Source organism: Vulpes vulpes, chromosome 1, assembly GCF_048418805.1.
Source record: "Vulpes vulpes isolate BD-2025 chromosome 1, VulVul3, whole genome shotgun sequence".
Classification (NCBI taxonomy): domain Eukaryota; kingdom Metazoa; phylum Chordata; class Mammalia; order Carnivora; family Canidae; genus Vulpes; species Vulpes vulpes.
The window spans coordinates 133633161-133654674 of record NC_132780.1 but is presented as its reverse complement, the minus strand read 5'-3'; the positions used below and the strand labels follow the sequence as shown (position 1 = coordinate 133654674).

Sequence of the window (21514 nt, the reverse complement as noted above, 5' to 3'; positions counted from 1 at the left end):
CTGAAGACCTGGGATCGAGTCCCACGTCAGGCTCCCTGCGTGGAACCTGCTTCTCCCTCTGCCTAGGTCTCTGCCGCTCTCTCTCTTTCTCTCTCTCTCTCTCTCTGTCTCTCATCAATCAATCAATCAATCTTAAAAAAAAGAAAGAAAAATCTAAAGAAGAAAATAATACAAACCAGAATGACAATTATAACTACTAATGTTGAACGTTTACTATGTGACAGGCACCACGCAAAGCCTTTACTTAATTTGATCCTTAGAATCCAAGGGGTGTGACTACTGTTACTTCACGTGATAGATGGAGAAATTGAGGCATGAAGTAGTTGAGTGACTTGCCCAGGCGTCGCTCATATCACTGCTCAAGCCAAGATTCTCACTGAAGCAGTGTTTAAGAATTCACACTCCTTGGGGTTCCTGGGTGGCTCAGTTGGTTACGTGTCTGACTCTTGGTTTTGGCACAGGTCATGATCTCAGGGTTATGATATCCAGCTCTGCCTTGGGGCTTCACACTGAGCTGGGAGTCTACTTGAGATTCTCTTCCTGTCCCTCTGCCCCTCTCACTTAATGCATGTGTATGTGTGCTTGCTTGCTCTCCCGGTCTCTCAAATAAATCCTTAAAGAATCCGTACTCTTTTTTTCCTTTTTCTTTTTAAGATTTTAACTTTAAGTAATCTCTACACCCAACATGGGGCTTGAACCCACAACCCTGAGATCAAGAGTTGCACACTCCACCAAGTGAGCCCCCCATGTACCCCAAGAATCCATACTCTTAATTATATATGATCAAAGCCTAGGCACAAAAATGTTCACAGCAGTGTTAGGTAGAATAGATACATTGGAAGCAATGTATGTTAATAATTAATGTTCATCTGTTCAATAGAGTATTTTTTTTCAATGGCTTTATTGACATAAAATTCACATAGCATGGTATTCATATCTTTAAGGTGTATAATTTAGTGATTTCCAGTATATTCACAGAAATGTGCAGTTATTACCATTATCCCATTTAAGAGCATTTTGTTTATCCCTAAAAGAAATCTCATGCCCATTTACAGTCACTTCTACTTCTACCATTACCTTAAAAGAACACCAGTCTACTTTCTGTCTCTGTGGATTTGTGGACATTCCATATAGATGGGATCATATAATACATCCTATTTTGTGTCTCATTTAGCATAACATTTTCAAGGTTCATTCATGTAGTATGTTGTCAGTACTTCATTACTGAATAATAATATTGGCATGAATATACCACATTTTGTTTACCCATTCAATAGTTAATGGACATTTGGATTGTTTCTACTCTTTAGCTATTATGAATATTGTTACATACATCTATGTACAAATTTTTGTGTGGACATATGTTTTCATTTTTCTTGGAATTGTTTAACTTTTAGAGGAACTGCCACACTGTTTTCTAAAGCAGCTGCAGTATTTTACACTCCCACTAACAATGCATGAGGGTTCTACTTTTCCCACATCTTTGTCAGTACTTGCTATCATCTGTCCTTTTCCTAATAGCCATACTGGTGGGTATGGAGTGATATCTGACTGTGGCTTTCATTTGCATTTCCCTACTGACTAGTGCTATTCAGCATATTTTCATGTGATTATTTGCTATTTGTATATCTCTTTGGAGCAATGTCTATTTGAATACTTTGCCCATTTAAAAATATTTATTTAAAATATTTATTATTTTATTTTAGACAGAGTATGAGTTGGGTGGGGGTAAGGGAGCAGAGGGAGAGAGAATCTCAAGCAGACTCCCTGCTGAGCATGGGGCCTGATGCAGGGCTCGATCCCACAATCCTGGGATCATGACCTGAGCCAAAATCAAGAGTTGGACACTTAACTGACTGAGCCACCCAGGCTTCCCTTAAGATTTTTTTTTTAAAGATTTTATTTATTTATTCATGAGAGACACAGAGAGAGAGGCAGAGACGCAGACAGAGGGAGAAGCAGGCTCCATGCAAAAATCCCAATGTGGGACTTGATCCCAGCCCATAGGGATCACGCCCTGAGCCAAAGGCAGACGCTCAACTGCTGAACCACCTAGGTGTCCCAAGATTTTGTTTTTAAGTTTCCCTATGCCCAATGTGGGGCTTGAACTCAAAATCTTGAGATCAAGAGTGGCACACTCTCTTGAGAGCCAGCCAGGTGCCCCTGCCCATTTTTTAATAGGGTTGTTTTCTTTATTACTAAGTTGTAGATTTTTTTTATTGAAGTATAATTGACATAATATTATATTAGTTTCAGCTGTGCAATCCAGTGGTTTGACAACTATATTATGATGTGCTCAGCATAAGTGTATTTATCTACTACTATATAAAGTTACTGCAGTATTATTGACTGTATTTCCTATGCTGTACATTTCATTCCTGTGACTGACTTACTAACTGGAAGTTTGCCCTTCTTAATCCCCTTCACTTATTTCACCTCTTTCCAGCCCCTTCCCTTCTTTTAGCCCTCAGGTTTTTTTTTTCCCCTGTATTTGTGAATTTGTTTTGTTTTTTAGATTCTATAAATGTGAAAACGTGGTAATTGTCTTTTTCTGACTAATTTAGCATAACACTCTAATTCCGTACATATTGTGAATGTATGATTTCACTTTTTTTATAGCTAATATTCCACTGTATATATACACCACATTTTCTTTAGTCCTTCAACTATCGATAGACATTCAGGTTGCTTCCATATCTTACCCATTGTAAATAATGCTGCAGTAAACATAGGGGTGCTTGTATGTTTTTGAATTAGTGTTTTCATTTTCTTTGAATAAATACCCAGAAATAGAATTACTGGGTCATATGGTATTTCTAATTTTCAGTTTTTTGAGGAACCTCCATACTGTTTTCTGTAGTGACTAGACTAATTTACATTCCCAACAACTAATGCAGAGAGGTTCCATTTTCTCCATATATTCGCCAGCTCTTGTTATTCTTGTCTTTTTGATAATAGCCATTCTGACAGGTGTTAGGTGATGTCTCTGTGGTTTTGATTTGACTTTCCTTGATAAGTGATGCTGAGCTCTTTTCATGTACTTATTGGCAACCTATATGTCGTCTTTGGAAAAATATATATTCCTAGGTTCTCTGTCCAGTTTTTAATCGATTGGTTTTTTGGTGTTGAGTTGTATGAGTTCTTTATATACTTTGCATATTAACCCCTTATTAGATAGATTATCTGCAAATATCTTCACCCATTCAGCAGGTTGCCTTGTTTGTTTTGTTGGTGGTTTCCTACACCATGCAAAAGCTTTTTAGTTTGATGTTTTAGTTGTCTTTGCCTTTGCTTTTCTTTCCTGGAGAGGCATAAACAAAGAATATTGCTGAGGCTGATGTCCAAGAGTTTACTGCCTATGTCTCCTTAAGAAGTTTTATGGTTTTAGGTCTTATATTGAGGTCTTTAATACATTTTGAGTTTATTTTTCTATGTCGTGTAAAAAAGTGGTCCGGTTTTATTTTTTTGCATGTAGCTATCCAGTTTTCTCAACACCATTTATTAAAGACACTGTCTTTTCCGCATTGTATATTTTTGCCTCTTTTGTCATAGATTAATTTCACCATTATAACCTTGGGTTTATTTCTGGGCTTGCTATACTGTTCCATGGATCTATGTGTTTCTTTTTGTGCTAGCACCATAGTTTATTGATTACTATGGCTTCATAGTATAGTTTGAAATCTAAGATTGTGATACCTCCAGCTTTGTTCCTCTTTCTCAAGATTGCTTTGGTTATTTGGGGTCTCTGGTGCTTCCATAAACATTTTAGGATTGTTCTAGTTTTGTGGAAAAAGCTGTTGGTATTTTGATAGGTATTATATTGAATCTGGATTGCTTTGGGTAGTATGGGCATTTTATTTTATTTATGATTTTATTTATTTGAGAGAGAGACTGAGAGCAAGCAGGGAGAGGGAGAGGGACAAGGAGACTCTGCACTGAGCATAGAGCCTGATGCAGGGCTTGAACTTAGGACCCTGAGATCATGACCTGAGCCAAAATCAGGAGTCGGACACTTAATTGACTGAACCTCACCCAGGTGCCTCTGGATATTTTATCAATATTAATTCTACCAATCCATGAGCATGGTATATCTTTTTATTTATTTGTGTCATCTTTAATTTCTTTCATGTCTTATAGTTTTCAGAGTACATATCTCTCACCTCTTTGGTTAAAATTATTCCGAGGTTGGGCAGCCTGGGTGGCTCAGTGGTTTAGTGCCGCCTTCATTCAGCCCAGGGCGTGATCCTGGAAACCTGGGATCAAGTCCCACGTCAGGCTCTCTGCATGGAGCCTGCTTCTCCCTCTGCCTGTGTCTCTGCCTCTCTTTCCTCTCTGTGTTTCTCATGAATAAATAAATAAAATCTTAAAAAAATATATTCCAAGGTATACTATTGATTTTGATGTAATTATTTTCTTAATTTCTTTTACTGATAGTCATTAGTATATAGAAATGCAACAGATTTCCGTATGTTGATTTTGTAGATTTTTTGTTGGATTCTTTAGGGTTTTCTATATGTAGTATCATGTCATCTGCAAATAGTCATAGTTTAACCTCTTTCTTACCAATTTGGATGCTTTTTATTTCTTTTTCTTGTCTGATTATTGTGGCTAGGACTTCCAGTGGTGAGAGTGGGCATCCCTGTCTTGGTCCTGACCCTAGAGGAAAAGCTTTCAGCTTTTCACTATTGAGTGTGATGTTAGCTGTGAATTTGTCATTTTTATTATGTTGAGGTATATTTCTTCTGTACCCACATTGTTGAGAGTTTCTATCATGAATGGATGTTGAATTTTGTCAAATGCTTTTTCTGCATCTACTAAGATGATTTTTTTAAAGATTTTATTTATTTGTTCATGAGAGACATGGAGAGAGGCACAGACACAGGCAGAGGGAGAAGCAGGCTCCACGCAGGGAGCCCAATGCAGGACCCGATCTCGGGTCTCCAGGATCATGCCCTGGGCTGAAGGCAGCGCTAAACCGCTGAGCCACCTGGGCTGCCCTATTAAGATGACATTCCTATTTGTATATCTCTTTGGAGCAATGTCTATTTGAATACTTTGCCCATTAAAAAAATTTATTTAAAATATTTATTATTTTATTTATTATTTTATTATTTTGATTGTTATTCTTCATTTTGTTAATGTGGTGTACCACATTGGTTAATTTGCAGATATTTAACCATCCTGCATTGCTGTATTAAATCCCACTTAATAGTGGTGAATGATCCTTTTAATATGTTTTTGAGTTCAATGTGCTAATCTTTTGTGGAGGATTTTTACATTTATGTTCATCAGGGACATTAGTCTGTAATTTTTTTTTTTTTTTTTTTTTTTTTTTTTTTGCAGTATGGTAGTGTCTTTGTCTGGTTTGGTATCAGGGTAATTCTGGCTTTGTAGAATAAATCTAAAAGCATTCTTTCCTCTTCTATTTTTTTTTTTTTTGGAATAGTTTGAGAAGGATAGATACTGTAATCTATATATGTTATAAAGTTAACTTGTGAAGCCATCTGTTCTGTCCTGGACTTTTGTTTGTGGGGAGTTTTTTGATCACTGATTGAATATTATTCCTAATACTGGTCTATTCAGATTTTCTATTTCTTCTTGACTCAATCTCGGACAACTATACGTTTCTAGGAATTTATTTCTTCTAGGTTCAATTTGTTGGCATATAGTTTTTCATTTTGTAGTGTCTTAAAATCCTTTGTACTTTTGTGGTCTCATTTGTAACTTCTTTTCCATTTCTGATTTTATTCATTTGGATTCTCTTTTTCTTAAAGAATCTGACTAAAGTTTTGTCAATTTTGTTTATCTTTTCAGTGAACCAGCTTAGTTTTTGTTGATCTTTTCTGTTTTTTTAGTCTATATTTCATTTATTTCCACTCTGATCTTTATTGTTTTCTTTCTTCTACTAACTTTGTTCTTTTTCTCATTCATTTTGCTGTAAGGTTAGATTGTTTATTTGAGATTGTTCTTGTTTCTTGAGGTAGGCCTGTATCAAATAAACTTCCCTCTAAGAACTGCTTTTGCTGCATCCCAAGATATTGAACCATTGTATTTCTGTTTTCATTTGTCTCCAGGTATTTTTAATTTTTCCTCCTTGATTTCATTTGATCCATTGTTTGTTTATAGCATGTTTTTTAGTCTCCACATGTTTGTGTTTGTTTCCACTTTTCTTCATGTAATTGATTTCTAGTTTCATACTGTTGTGGTTGGAAAAGATGCTTATTTGATTTTAATCTTCTTAAATTTATTGAGACTTGTTTTGTGGCCTAACGTGATCTATTCTGGGAATGTTTCATGTGTACTTGAAAAGAATGTGTATTCTGCTGTTTTTGGATGTTCTATATATATCTGTTAAGTCCATCTGGTCTGATATGTTATTCAAAGCCATTGTTTACTTATTGATTTTTTTTTTTTTTTGGTCTGGATGATCTGTCTATCCATTGATATAAGTGGGGTGTTAAAGTCTTCTATTGTTGTATTCCTGTCAATTTCTCCTTTGTATCTGTTATTATTTATTTCATATATTTATGTGCACTATGTGTGGTACATAGATATTTACAATTGTTATATCCTCTGGTTGGATTGGCCCCTTTATCATTATGTAATCCCCTTCTTTGTCTCTTGTTTACAAGTCTTTATTTTTTATTTTACAATTTTTTAAAGATTTTATTCATTCATTTGACAGAGAGCACAAGCAGGGGTAGAGTTCAGTGATTCATCAGTTGCATATAACACCCAGTGCTCATTACATCATGTGCCCTCCTTTTTTTTTTTTTTTTAAGATTTTATTTATTTATTTATTTATTTATTTATTTACTCACTCACTCATGACAGAGAGAGAGGCAGAGACACAGGCAGAGGGAGAAGCAGGCTCCATGCAGGGAGCCCGATGTGGGACTCCATCCTGGGACTCCAGGATCATGCCCTGGGCTGAAGGCAGGCGCCTAACCGCTGAACCACCCAGGGATGCTTTTTTTTTTTTTTTTTTAAGATTTTATTTATTTATTCATGAGAGACATAGAGAGATCATGTGCCCTCCTTAATGCCCATCACCCATTCCCCACCCAGATCTCCTATCTTTTAACATATGTTTGCTTTTACCAGTGAAATTTTTCCTTTCATAATTTTCTTTTAAAGAATTCCCTTTAACATTTGTAAGGTTGCTTTAATAGTGATGAACACCTTTAATTTTTGTTGTCTAGGAAACTCTATTTCTCCTTCAATTCTGAATGATAACCTTGCCAGGCAGAATATTTTTGGTTTTAGGTTTTTTTCCTTTCAGCACTTTGAATGTATCATGTCCCTCTTCTAGCCTACAAATTTTGTGCTAAGAAATCAGCTGACAGCCTTATGGAGTTTCCCTTGTATGTAACTGTTTGCTTTTCTCTTCCTGCTTTTAAGATTTTCTTTAACTTTGGCTATTTTAATTATTATGTGCCGTGGTGTGGATCTCTTTGGATTTATCTTATCTGGGGCTGTCTTTTGTTCCTGGACTTGGATGTCTGTGTCTTTTCCCAGGTTAGGGAAGTTCTTAGCTAGTGTGTCTTTGAGTACATTTTTTACCCCTTTCTCTTTGTCTACTCTTTCTAGGACTTCTATAATGTGAAAGCTAATTTGCTTGATGTTGTCACAGAGTTCCCTTAAACTGTTCTCATTTTTTAAGAATTCTTTTTCCTTAAAAAAAAATATTCTTTTTCCTTTTCACTGTTCAGCTTGGTTGTTTTCTACTTTCCTATCTTCCAGATCTCTGATCCATTCTTCTGCATCTTGTAATCTATTGATTCCCTCTAGTGTATTTTTCGTTTTAGCTGTTGTATCCTTCAACTCTGGCTAGTTCTCTTTTATATTTCTATTTTGTTGTTGAAGTTTCTGCTGACTTCATTCACTCTTCTCTTAAGGCTGGTGAGTCTCTTTATGACCATTATTTGAGCTCTCTATCAACAGATTGCTTATCTCTGTTTCATTTAATTTTGGTTTTGTCTGTTTCATTATTTTATTTAATTTAATTAATTAATTAATTAATTATTTATTTATTTTTGTTCTTTCATTTTGAACACATTCCTCTGTCCCTTCATTTTGTTTGAATCTGTGTTTCTCTATCAGGTAGGTCAGCTACATATCCTGGTCTGAAAGTAATGGTCTTATATAGAATATATTCTGTGGTATCTATAGTGTGATCCCCTCTGATCACCATAACCAGGTGTTCCAAGGGTGTCCCCTGTATTGGGTGCATGTGCTCTCCTGTTGTGGCTAGGCTGTGATTGCTGTGGGCATGCTGACCTTCAGCCTGGCTGTTCACAATGATGGGCTGCATCCTCTGGGGAGGGTGGGACACTGGTGGGCAGTCTGCTGTGTGCATGGCTGCCGAATGGCCCAGCTGTAGCTTTGGGGGATGTGCTAGTGGATGGGGCCAGCCCTCAGCCCTGCTGTCTGGAGTGACTGACTTCTACTTGTGGGTACACTGGTGGTCAGGGCTTGCCCCCTTCCCTTTATTCCCATGGCTAGCTGAGAGACCCCACTGTAATATGGGCATGCTACTGGGTGGGGCCAGGTCTCTTGCTCTTCAGGGAGAGAATCTGGAGGTATGCTTGGAGGGGTACCTCCCAACTAGGGCTGCCCACCAAGTATGACTGAGCAGTAGTTGTGCCAGGGGGATGTTGGCTCCTCCATGCCTGTGATAGCTCTCCTGCTGTGGGTTGCAGCCCTGGGGGTTTGGTTCACCAACTGTGTCTCTGCCCTCCTCCTCTTTTTTTAAAGATTTTTTAAAATTGGAGGCGCCTGGGTGGCTCAGTTGTTGAGCATCTGCCTTCAGCTCAGTTGTGATCCCAGGGTCCTGGGATCGAGTCCTGCATCAGGCTCTCCATAGGGAGCCTTCTTGCCCTCTGCCTATGTCTCCTGAGTAAGTAATTAAAATCTTTTTTAAAAATAAATATTTTGTTTGTTTATTTGAGAGAGAGAGAGAGAGTGCACAAGCGAGAGAGCACAAGGGCAGAGGGATAGGGACCAACAGACTCCCCACTGAGCAGGGAACCCATGTGGGAGCTCAATCCCAAGACCCTGGGATCATGACTTAAACAGAAGGTAGATGCTTAATTGACTGAGCCACCCAGGAGTCCCTCATTTCCCCATCTTGATGTGGTCTTCTCCTTAGGTCTTCAGCTGTGGAAGATCTGTTCTGCCAGTCTTCAGGTCGTTTTCAGAGTGAGTTTTATCACAAGTAGTTATTGGCTCGGCATGTCCAAAAAAAGATCCACCTTTTTTTCTTTCTTTACCTTTTCTCCTAGACTCCAAGTTGCTAATGTAGTCTAGATAACAATCCCATTATCAGATATGTGATTTGCAAAATTTTCTTCCCATCCTGTGTGATGTCTTTTCACTTTCTTCATGGTGTCCTAGGAAGCACAAAAGTTTTCCATTTTCATGAAGTCTCATTTATCAGGTTTTTTTTTTTTTTTTTTTTATGACAGTCACACACAAAGAGAGAGAGAGGCAGAGACACAGGCAGAGGGAGAAGCAGGCTCTATGCACCGGGAGCCCAACGTGGGATTCGATCCTGGGTCTCCAGGATCGCGCCCTGGGCCAAAGGCAGGCGCCAAACCGCTGCGCCACCCAGGGATCCCTATCAGTTTGTTTTTGCTTGTACTTTTAGTTTCACAGAAGAAATCCTTACCTAATCTAAGGTCAGTGAAGATTCACTGTCCCTATGCTTTCTTCTAGGAGGGTAGATTGTTTTAGCTCTTACGTTGTAGTCATTGATCCATTTTGAGTTACGTGTGTGAGGAATGTATTAAACTGTTTTGTATATGGTGTGAGGAAGGTATTAAACTTTGTGATCTTTTGCTTGTGAGGATCTAGTTGTCGCAGCACCATTTGTTGAAGACTCTTATTTTCCCCCATTGAATTGTCATGGCAACCATTTTGAATATCAGTTGGACATAAATTGAGAGTTTATTTCTCAGATCTCAGTTCTATTCCATTGATCTATGTTGTAGTTTTGTAGTAAGTTTTAGAACCATGAAGTGTAAGTGCTCTCAACTTTGTTCTTTTCAAGGTGGTTTTGGCTATTTTACTTATTTTTGCTCTAAAAAAATAATGTCCATTAAAAAAAAAGAAGTACCCTTACATTGTAATTTTGGGATTATGGTGAATTCTCTTTTCTTTATTTCTCAAACTTTTAAAAATATATTACTGTGTTAAATTTTATAATTTTAACTAAATTTTGGCTAATAGAATAAATTTTGAATTCAAGAGGCAACTCTTAGCTCTGTAGATAAAAACCCAAGTTATCTAAATTCCCAGGAAGAGTGTGTGAAGGTAAGGATATATTATGGATAGAATGAGCCAGTTCAGGTTTAATATTCAGCCTCTTGATTTTCCTTTCTCTCTCCAGTTAGCTTCCTTCAGTTTCTTTTCCGCCTTTTCACTCTTCATTAAAAGCCCTCCCTTACATCCCAGCTTAGGATTTTACTCAGAACCTTTAGATGAAATTTTGGGAATCTGGCTAGTTCGTATAATTGCCATTGATAGCTGGAATAAAGGGCAGCTGAGTAGCATGAGGGCAAGGAGCCAAATAATGCAATCTGAGTGACAGAAGCCACTTTGATAGAAAATAAGAGGCGGGGGGGAGGAAGTCAGTCATCCAAGCAACACACTTTAATAGCCTTCTCTGCCCTTCTTGTGTTCTGTCAGTTTCTTTGCATCTGTATATGTTATTTTCTTGTGATACCATATGCTTTTTTAGGGTGGATATCTGCAAATGGTGCTGGGGCCAGTTAGAAGTTTAAATTAGACATACAGAGAATCAAACCAAGTGGCTTGATGATAGACTGCTCTTCATATGATTAAGTGCTGCTACAGTGTATCTGTGTATCCTAAATGGTTTGGGGGCTTTCCTTCCAATTTAGGCAATAATAAAATTTCAGTATATTGAGATACATGATAGGTTATAATTAGGTGTCCAATTGTGGTTATAAAACAAAAGCAAGTTTTATAGACTAAGGATTAATGTCAATCACAAGCCAACTTTTGTGGCATTATGACTTTTAAGTATTAAGGTGATTTTTGCTGAATAGTTTTCAGTTGAATTAATCAAAAGAAGGGGAAAAATAGTTTTCAGATTTTAAAAAATTGTGTTTTATTAATGTCCCTTAAAAATGTAGAGCCACACTTTTTTCATTCCTTTTTATTTAAAAGATTTTATTTATTTATTCACAAGAGACACAGAGACAGAGGCAGAGACACAGGCAGAGGGAGAAGCAGGCTTCATGCAGGGAGCCCGACGTGGAACTTGATCCCAGGTCTCCAGTATCAAGCCCTGGGCCGAAGGCGGCGCTAAACCACCGAGCTACCCGGGCTGCCCTACTTTTTTCATTCTTATAAGGCTTAAAACAATTACCTCTTATATGGATTAAAGGAAAAAAGAGAGTGCAATTATCCAACTTTTAAAAAATATACACAAAACCATAATTTTGAACGCCATCTCAAAAAAAAGTACCTGCCATTTTTGGAGATAGATTTGTTTTCAGTTGTGGGCTTTGACTTTTTTTTTCCCCTAATATTTTATTTGTTTATTCAAGATTGAGCACCAGCACACGAGCAAGAACAAGTGAGGGGAGGGGTAGAGAGGGAGGCAGACTCCCCACTAAGTGGGGAACCTGACCTGGGGCTTAATCCCAAGACCCCCCAGATCATGATCTGAGCTGAAGGCAGCCAGTTAACCAACTGAGCCGCCGAGGTGCCTCCTTTGACATTTTTTTAAAAAAGATTTTATTTATTTATTCATGAGAGGCAGAGAGAGAGAGAGAGAGAGAGAGAGAGAGAGAGAGAGGCACAGACACAGGCAGAGGGAGAAGAAGGCTTCATGCAGGGAGCCTGATGTGGGACTTGATCCTGGGGCTTCAGGATCACATCCTGGGCTGAAGGCAAGCTCTAAACTGCTGAGCCACCCAGGCATCCCTCCTTTGACTTTTTTAATGTCATGGAAAGCCTATCCCTCCAAACTTCAGACTCAAAATTTGTTCTAAACAGTGTTTATTTTATCAAACACCTTTTCTCCTACCTGAAACTCCATTCGTAATACTTGTGCTTTTTTGTTTTTTTACTCTATCTCCTTTTTCTGGCTTGAAAATGTACTCATGTACTTATGCTTCTGGCCAAGATGGATTAAGAGAGATTGATTTACTCCCTTAGCTGTAATCACATAACAAACAACCCCAGAAAAAATATATGAAGTTTCAAACACTGGACAAGAGGCAGCAGCATATAAGACAATGATCACCAAGAAACCAGAAACAGATGAGCCCTACAATTATCCTAGTTTACTAGAGAGAGTTTCCAGGCTGCAGTGTAAAGTGAGGGGAGCCCAGCAGTTTCCTTGAGTTGAGGAGACAGAGCTGGAGTCCAAGGAGGCCAGGGTGGTTATAGTAAAGAAAGGAAAGAGCTGCGCAAAGAGAGAACTCTATAGGTCTGTGGAGTCTCTTTTAATTAAGTCTTCAGACAAGTACTGATAGTGCATGTATTTTATGGAAGCTACCCAATGCCAAGAAAGAACCACCCAAAAGGATTATAGGGAACAATCTCTGATTGTGTCTCAGTTTGTGTTCCCAATAGCCAGAGAGGAAAATATGTCATAGGATATTGGGTAGAATACTCAGAAAGGTATTGCCTCAGCAGTGGGGCAAATGCCTTAAAGACTGCTTTGATCCCTTCTAACAAAGCTTAAAAACAGACCTCAGAAAGATCAAGGTATTTCCAAATAGCTTAGCTGCATCCCAGAACAAAGCTTAATATTTATAATTACACAAAAATATTTAGTATTCACCAAGGTAAAATTCACATTTGGCTTCCAATAAAAAAATATCAGACTTGGAATGAAACAGAAAAATACAGCCTCTGAGGAGGAAAATCAATAAGTCAAAACAGACAGATGATAGAATTAGTAGACAGAGACATTAAAACATTTATTATGACTATATTCCATATATTACTGGAAAGATTGAGAATGTCAACTACAGGTATGTAATATATTTTAAAGACCCAAATTGAACATTTAAATTTGAAAACTACAGTGTGTGAGATGAAAAATATACTTCATGGGATTTACAGCAAACTAGTGCAAGAGAAAAGATTAGTAAACTTGAAGCCAAACCAATATAAATCATCCAAAATAAAAGGAAGTAAAAATTGGGAAAAAATGAATAGAGTATCAGAAAGCTATGAGACAACCTTGGAGGGTCTAAAATACATGTAATTGTAGTCTTGAGGAGAGGGGGAGGTGCAGAAAAAATCTTTGAAGAAACAATGGCCAGATTTTTCCATATTTTATAAAAACTGTAAGTTCAGAGATCCAAGAAAAAGATAAAAAGGGGAAGAACAGAGGTGACAAATAGAAAACATCAAAATGTTCAATTTACACCAATCTATATATATATATATTTTTTTTTAATTTTTATTTATTTATGATAGAGAGAGAGAGAGGCAGAGACACAGGCGGAGGAAGAAGCAGGCTCCATGTACCGGGAGCCTGATGTGGGATTCGATCCGGGGTCTCCAGGATCGCGCCCTGGGCCAAAGGCAGGCGCCAAACCGCTGCGCCACCCAGGGATCCCACCAATCTATATTAATAATCACATTAACTATAAATGACCTAAGCAACCCAGTTAAAAGGCAGGTCTCATTAGTAGTTTGGGTAAAACAAGACTCAGCTATATGCTGCCTACAAGAAACCTTCTGTTTATACTAAGAATCCAAATAAGCTAAAAGTAAAAGGTTTGAGAAGGATATTCCATGCTAATACTAGTCAGGAAAGTTGGAATAACTATATTAATTTCAGACCAACAGATTTTAGAACAAAGACTATTACAAGGAATAAAGAAGATCATTTCATTGTGATAAAGTGATATTAATAGTCCTGAATATTTATACACTTAAAAGGCTTCAAACTATCTGGATCAGAAACTGATAGAACTGAAAGGAGAAACAGATCCACAATTATAGTTGGGGATTTCAATATCTAACCTCTCAGGACACCTAGGTGGCTCAGTGGTTGAGCATCTGCCTTTGGCTTCGGGCGTGATCCTGGGATCCAGGATCGAGTCCCACATCGGGCTCTCTGCATGGAGCCTGCTTCTCCCTCTGCCTGTGTCTCTGCGTCTCTCTCTGTATCTCTCATGAATAAATAAATAACATCTTAAAACCCTAACCTCTCAATTGGTACAACAAAAAGACAAAAAAGCAGTCGTGATTTAGAAATTTTTTTTCTTTTAAAGATTATATTCATTTGTTTAAGAGAGAGAGAGAGAGAGAGCCCACAAGCAAAGGGAGAGGGAGAAGCAGGTTCTCCATTGAGCAAAGGAGCCTGACCCAGGACTTGATCCCAAGACCCTGGGATCATGACCTGAGCCAAAGACAGATGCTTAACTGACTGAGCCACCCAGGATTCAATATTTAAAATAATTTTCCAGTGATTAAGTTTAAGGTGGGAAAATATGCATTGTGTATTATGAAATTTACTTACAGTTTTAATTTGTGATATAACTGATAAACTGTAATAAGTGTTCTAACTTGGGCTTTCTGAAATTCTAAAGAAATTTTCAGAATGATACATATAAAATGTTAAATTTAATTTTACTCTCAGATTAGAACATTGTTCAACTGGATGATAGGAAAGAATGTTACGAGAACCCTAAAGATAAAATGGAGGAAGTCAACAGAATTCTAGGTTTGGGAGAAATTCTTAGGATTTTGATTGGATGACCAGGCATCTATGGTAGGTAGAATTATGGCTCCTCAGACATGTCTACATTCTGATCTCTGGAATTTGTTAATATGTTACCTTACACAGTAGAAGGAACTTTTTTAAAAAATTTTTTTGGGAAGAAAGATCCACTTGTTCTCATAACCCAGGGCTCAAACAGAGTCCTCTAGACCTCAAAGCTGAGAGTACCACTCTTTCCCTTCTCTGTCCTCAAATGCTATTCTCCTTCCACACTTTTATGGTGGGGATTTAAGGTAGCCAAGGTTTTTGTTCTTTCTACGTAAGGTTTTGTTCACAGACGCAAAATGCTATTCTCATAGTCTTTCTCTTGAACATAATAATGGACCTTGAAAAGAATATATTTAAAGCCATGTCTTGGGACGCCTGGGTGGCTCAGCGGTTTAGTGCCTGCCTTCAGCCCAGGGAGTGATCCTGGAGTCCCAGGATCGAGTCCCACATCGGGCTCCCTGCATGGAGCCTGATCAAGTCCCACGTCAGTCTCCCGCATGGAGCCTGCTTCTCCCTCTGCCTATGTCTCTGCCTCTCTCTCTCTGTGTGTCCCTCATGAATAAATAAGTAAAATATTTAAAAATAAATAAATAGATAAAGCAAGTAAGCAAACCATATCTTGAATCTGCTTAATTTATATTACAATGCTTTAATAAGACAATATTATATGAGGATACAATATGATATAGAATTTTTATCCTAGTTTTTTCCGTCTGCATTCAAGCTCTCTAAACCTTTTCTTCCTCCAGTTGCAATTTAATGCTTACAGCTAGGAGATTGACAGCTAGGTGTAGTCTTCTATTCTTGGCTGCCCATGTTTAAGCCAAACTGATATAATTAATAAGATGAATCTGCTATGTGTATGTATGCACAGCCATATACTTACAGTGCACTTCAGAGATATGCTAATTTTGTCAGGGTTTTAGTAGTTACCCCTCCTGATTAGAACAGAATATTTTTACTTTTTTTATAGTTAACACTCAGGTGCAGTATAATTCTCTAGATTTTTCAGAGTAGATTTGGGGAAAGAATATAGTCAACTGGTAATGTCATTTCAGCACTGATTCCTTACTCTAGTGTCCAATATCTTACCATTTTTATATTGGCTGCTTTTGAAAATCACAATTCATTTTAATGTTTGTTGAGTGCCTCTTTTATGCCATTCACTTGCACTAGGTGATAGGGGCACAAAAATGAGTAGGACACGTTGTCCGCTTATACAGGGTTTATAGATCTTTGTCATGTGTTACCTCATTGGCTTGTTCTCAGAAATGATCAGCAGACTTGGAAGCAAACTGTTTGATCCTATGAGTCAACCCAAGTTGATAATTTGCCCTGTGGCACAGGTAGAAATTAGATTTTTCTGTCAAAGACATGAGGAAACATGTTCGAAATATGAACAAAACATGAAGTAATAGAGGCTTATTCCTGTCTACCCTTACTAGAACATAATTTGTGAGGAGACAGAAATCTTTTTCTGTTGTTTACTGCTGTACCTCCATTGCCTAGAAGAGTGGCAGGTAGTAGGTATTCAGTAGCTATTTGTTGAATGGCTTCTTTCAGCTTTTAACTCAGATGTGTGCTTATGATGTTCTGGCTACCTGTTCCTTTCAAGATATATTTACCTTATCTCCTAGTGGACTGAATTTAATTACATGGTTGTACTTAGCTGCAAGGTAGGACACTGAGGCTTTTTTCTGGGAAGCTTTGTATCCTGTTAAAAAAAAATAGGGGTTTTATTAAGAAGGAAGAAGTGGAGAAAAAGAGACTTGAGAATTACTGGCAGTCTCTACCACAACTCTAACCAGTGATATCTATCAGATGTACCTTTCAGCTAAGGGATGTCATGACTTGGAATGGAGCAGGCTACAGCTAGTGACAGCCAAGAGGCAATGCATAAAGTCAAAGTACCAGAGAAGGATTCAGATGCTTATGCAAGGAGGTGAAAGAGCAGTAAGTAATTTTATTTGAACAATGGTATGGTATTAAAGGAATGAGAGAACTAGTGCTTTTGAAGTACTGAGAGAGCTTTTTAATTAATCATTTGGAATATTGCTGGCTTCTTCAGGGATGGTTTGCACTTTCTAAACTGTTCAACTGTATTGGTAAGGGTCCTAGTAATCAGAAGTGAGGCTTGGACATTAGAAGTTTGAGAACATGGTTTTATTTACTTAGTAGTAATTGCTGTATACTTTTATCTTAATTTCCACGTAGAGTGTGATAACTTCCCAACAAACATCCACACTTTTCTCTGAGTTCAGGCTTCGTCTCGCTGACTGTCCTCTAGATGTCTTACACTCTTTGCTCAACTAGAGTTTTCTTCCTCTGCGTTGAAGACACTCCAAAATTTTTGAATTCAATTGAGCAGTAACAATAAAAAATCCTGATGAATGGAAACATAAAGTGCTTCATCTTTTTGTCCTAAGTTGAAAAATGATCATGAAAGTGATATATGCTTACTGTTCAACTATTTAAATGATCTAAAATAAAATTTAAGTGGAAATTCCTTCCTATCCCTCCCTTCCTCCCAGATCTCATTCTCCAGAGGTAGCTTTATTGGCTGTTTTAATAGTAGGTATCTTTCCAAACCTTTTGTATATAAGCAATACACACAAACATATATATACTATTTTCCTTCTAAAAATAAGATATTATAGATTGTTTCAACTCACCATTTGCTTAATAGATTTTGGGCATCTTTCATCTTTTAATGTCATTATTAGGTTATTTTATCTGGAATGGCTAAGACCTTACCTGTTCTATATTAATATTTCCAGAGTTTAGCTATCTTAACTCTAAGAAAAAACAATGATAAAAACATCAAGCATGTAATATTCATGTAATTTGTAATCTAGTGCTGTAAAATGATTGCACACACCAAAATCTACAAACAGCTGGGAACCATGGTTGATTGCTGCGTGTAATTACAATATAACACATTGTCACGTGTATTATCCCTCTGTGATATCATCAACTGACTTTTTTTTTTTAAACAGCCCAGAGGACCAAGTCATCACTGGGCACTGGGCACCATAACAATACACTTCATTTATTACAATGGTATTCTTTTTCAGTGGATGAGCATTTACAAAATCTTAATTCAGCTGTTTGGATGTTTCTGGTGTTTAGACTCTAAATGATTCTCTACTGTCTAGATTTATCTCATCCTTTTCAAAGACTGCATTATATTTTTGTAGCATGAATTTGCCAGATTTTATTTAAACACTCTCATGACCATTCTATTGAGGAAAAACTTCAGCATACTTTTATTTAGCCCTGTGATTAGCTTAGCAGTAACTTAAATGATCTATAAATGTTTAATTGATGAACAAATCCACACTTGATTCTTTCACCCATGTATTTAAGTCTTTCTGGTCCTTTACTCTTTATTTCCCTTTTACTTAAAGCATTTCACCTTTTCCTTTTGTAAACCTAATGCAAGTATCAACTGGCTCACCTGTCACTTTCACATCTTTATGAATGCCCTTTCTACTTAACTTGTAATTCACAGTATGCTGTCTTTCTTCATTTCCGTTTCTTAACCTTTAACCTTTACCACTGCCCAATGCCCATGGGAGATACTAGGGGATACACATAACCAGCAATTCCCTGCCAAAAAATGAAAAAAATTTTCAGCCAAATACTTATTCATAGATGTCTCATCTAAGTAGAATCCCTAAATACTTGAAAAATAATTGTATCCACAAAATAAAGACATGTAAGAAAAATGTGTAATCAGATAATAAGAGTATACAAAAATAAAAAACAATGCTTTATAAGATCCTTTGAGGGATGCCTGGGTGTCTCAGTGGTTGAGCATCTGCCTTCAGCTTGGGGTGTGATCACAGGGCCCTGGGATCAAGTCCTGCATCGGGCTCCCTGTAGGGAGCCTGCTTCTCCCTCTGCCTATGTCTCTGCCTCTCTCTGTGTATCTCTCATGAATAAATAAAGAAAATATTTTTTTTTTAAATAAAAGATCCTTTGAACAGAGTAGATGAAATAATGGACATATCTGATAACCAAATGGTGATCTAGAAATTCCATCAAAGAAAATCTCTTAGAATATAGAGCAGAAAGCCAGTAATGGAATCTAAGAGAAACCCCAACGTTTCTCAACCCTTTGTGCACTACTGGAATGATCTGAGATACTTTTTAAAAACACTAATGTATGAGGCACCGGGGTGGCTCAGTGGTTGAGCATCTGCCTTTGGCTCAGGGCGTGATCCTGATGTGGCTCAGGATCGAGTCCCACATCAGGCTCCCCATAGGGAGCCTGTTTCTTCCTCTATGTCTCTGCTTCTCTCTCTGTGTCTCTCATGAATAAATAAATAAAATCTTAAAAAATAATAAAATAAAAATAAAAACACTAATGCCCTTGGGGCACCCAGGTGCCACAGACAGTTGAGCATCTGACTCTTGGTTTCAGCTTAGGTCAGTAAGTTAAGTGTCTGACTCTTGATTTCAGCTCAGGTCATGATCTCAGGGTCCTTAGATCAAGCCCTGTGTTAGGCTCCAGTGCTGAACATGGAGTCTGCTTGAGGTTCTCTCTCCCTCTCCTTCTGCCCCTCCTGCTCACACTCTCTCTTTCTCTAAAATAAACCTTAAACAAACAAAAAACACCGATTGCCCTGGCCTCAACCCAGACCAATTAAATACAGATTCTCTGGGAGTAGAGTGCAGGCATCAGTGGCTTATTAAAGCTTCCCAGGTGATTCTCATGTTTATTCCATGTTTAGAAACCTGCTTAAGAGATGTGAAGGATAAAACCAAGATGTATACAGTTTGTCTAGTATTTTAGAGGTAGAGGACAGACACTGAAGGAAAAGAAATCGTAGGAACTTCCCTGAGATCCCCAAAGATGATTTTTCAGCAATTAAAGACCAGGATATCAAGGCCCCTCAGGAATGAAGGAAAGAAAACAAATACCACAATATATCGTGGTGTTATGTCTGAACCCCAAGAATAATGAATATGTTTACATCCTCTGTAAAGAATAGGAGCCACCTTGTGCAGTTATGCCAGGAACAGTCCAGACACAGCTTCTTCTCTCTTCCCTGGACATGGTTCTCTGCTTAATGAATTTCTCTGGCCCATTCCTGCTTTTGTGATCCTGACCCCAGGCTCCCTTGGGAGGAGCTGTTCTTAGCGCTGGTGTGTAGAAGGCACTTTGCGTCTCTTTGTCCTCTCCCCCTATCTCAGCTGTCTTCTAGTTCAATTTTTCAGCTCCTTTAGAGCTTTACAGATTTTTCCCGTGATTCCAGGACCCTCTTGGAGAAAGTTGATTAATATAGTACTGTCTTTCAGCCTCCGGCATTTGGATGGTCTGATAGATTTTTTTTTTGTTTTAATACTAATATAATATTTGAGGACAGTAATTCATCCAAGTAGTCAGTGACAGAAGTAATTATAAATTACTTTTAACTTTGTTGTCTTCAGTAACTACTTGGAGAAGAGCGAGTGTAGCAAAGCATTATATGTATTTAAGAGATAGAATGAAGGAGGAAGTAGTTTGTAGTATATTATATTATATTATATTATATTATATTATATTATATTATATTATATATATGGCTCCATTGGTTAAGTGTCTGCCTTGAGTCCCTGAAGAATTGATGCAGCAATTCCTGCTGGAGCCTGGGTTCAGCACTTTGTATGTTGCAAATGACCAAGGCATCTTCTGTTAAGGGAAAGGTAGGAGGATTAAAGATGGAAGTCAAGTCTGGGTGACCTGTTAATTTCTGTCTGCTCTGGGCTCAGAATTCATTCTTTCTTTCTTTCTCTTTGAAGATTTTATTTATTTGAGAGAGAGAGAAAGAGTGCTCTAGTGGGGGTGGGAGGAGGGGCAAAGGGAGAGAGTGAAAGAGAGAAAGAAGCAGACTCCCTATTGAGCAGGGAGCCTGATGTGGGGATTTGATCCCAGGACTCCCGAGATCATGACCTGAGCTGAAGGCAGACATTTAACCCACTGAGTCACCCAGGATTCCCTCTTTTTTCTTTTTTAAATTGTGTTTAAATATACATAACATGAAACTTATAGTTTTTATCAGTATTAATGTACAATATAGTGGCGGTAAGTACCTTCACGCTGGTGTGCAATTATTACCACTTTTGTTCTCCAGAAATTTTTCACCTTCCCAAAAAAGAAACTCTGTACCCATTAAACAACTGTCCACTCCTCCAGCTCCTAGTAATCTCTATTCTACTTTTCTGACTCTATGAATTTGCCTGTTCTAGATACCTCATATAAATAGAGTCCTATGATATTTGCCCTTTTGTGTCTGGTTCTTTGCACCTTAGCATAATGTTTTTAAGGTTTATTAATGTTGTAGCATGTGTCAGTATTTTATTTTTTATGGCTGAATATTTTAATAGCACATAAATACAGTATTTTGTTTATGGACTTTTGGATCATTTCCACCTTTTGGCTATTGTGAATAGTGCTGCTATGAAGATTGCTGTTCAAGTCTCTGCTTTCTCTTTTGGGTATATATTCAGGAGTGGAATAGCTGGATCATAATGGTAATTCTGTATGGAACATTCTGATGAACCAGAGGGTGCTCCGTTTTATATATCCACCAGCAATACATGAGGGTTCCAGTTTCTCTAAGCTAAGGAATCTTCTAAGGAAGATTTGTCATCTTCCATTTTTTGATAATAGCCATTGTAATAGGTGTGAAGGTATCCAAAGGGGAGCAGAATATATGACTCCAGAATATGCCACTGGCATGTGGATTATTTTGAGCTGAAGGC

General features: G+C 37.7%; 1 protein-coding gene across 7 annotated transcripts in view; it reads left to right on the top strand.

Annotated features, from left to right (window-relative positions):
• FKBP5 (FKBP prolyl isomerase 5) overlaps window positions 1-21514 on the top strand; it is a 107142-nt gene that overhangs the window by 19689 nt on the left and 65939 nt on the right. The window lies entirely within an intron of this gene.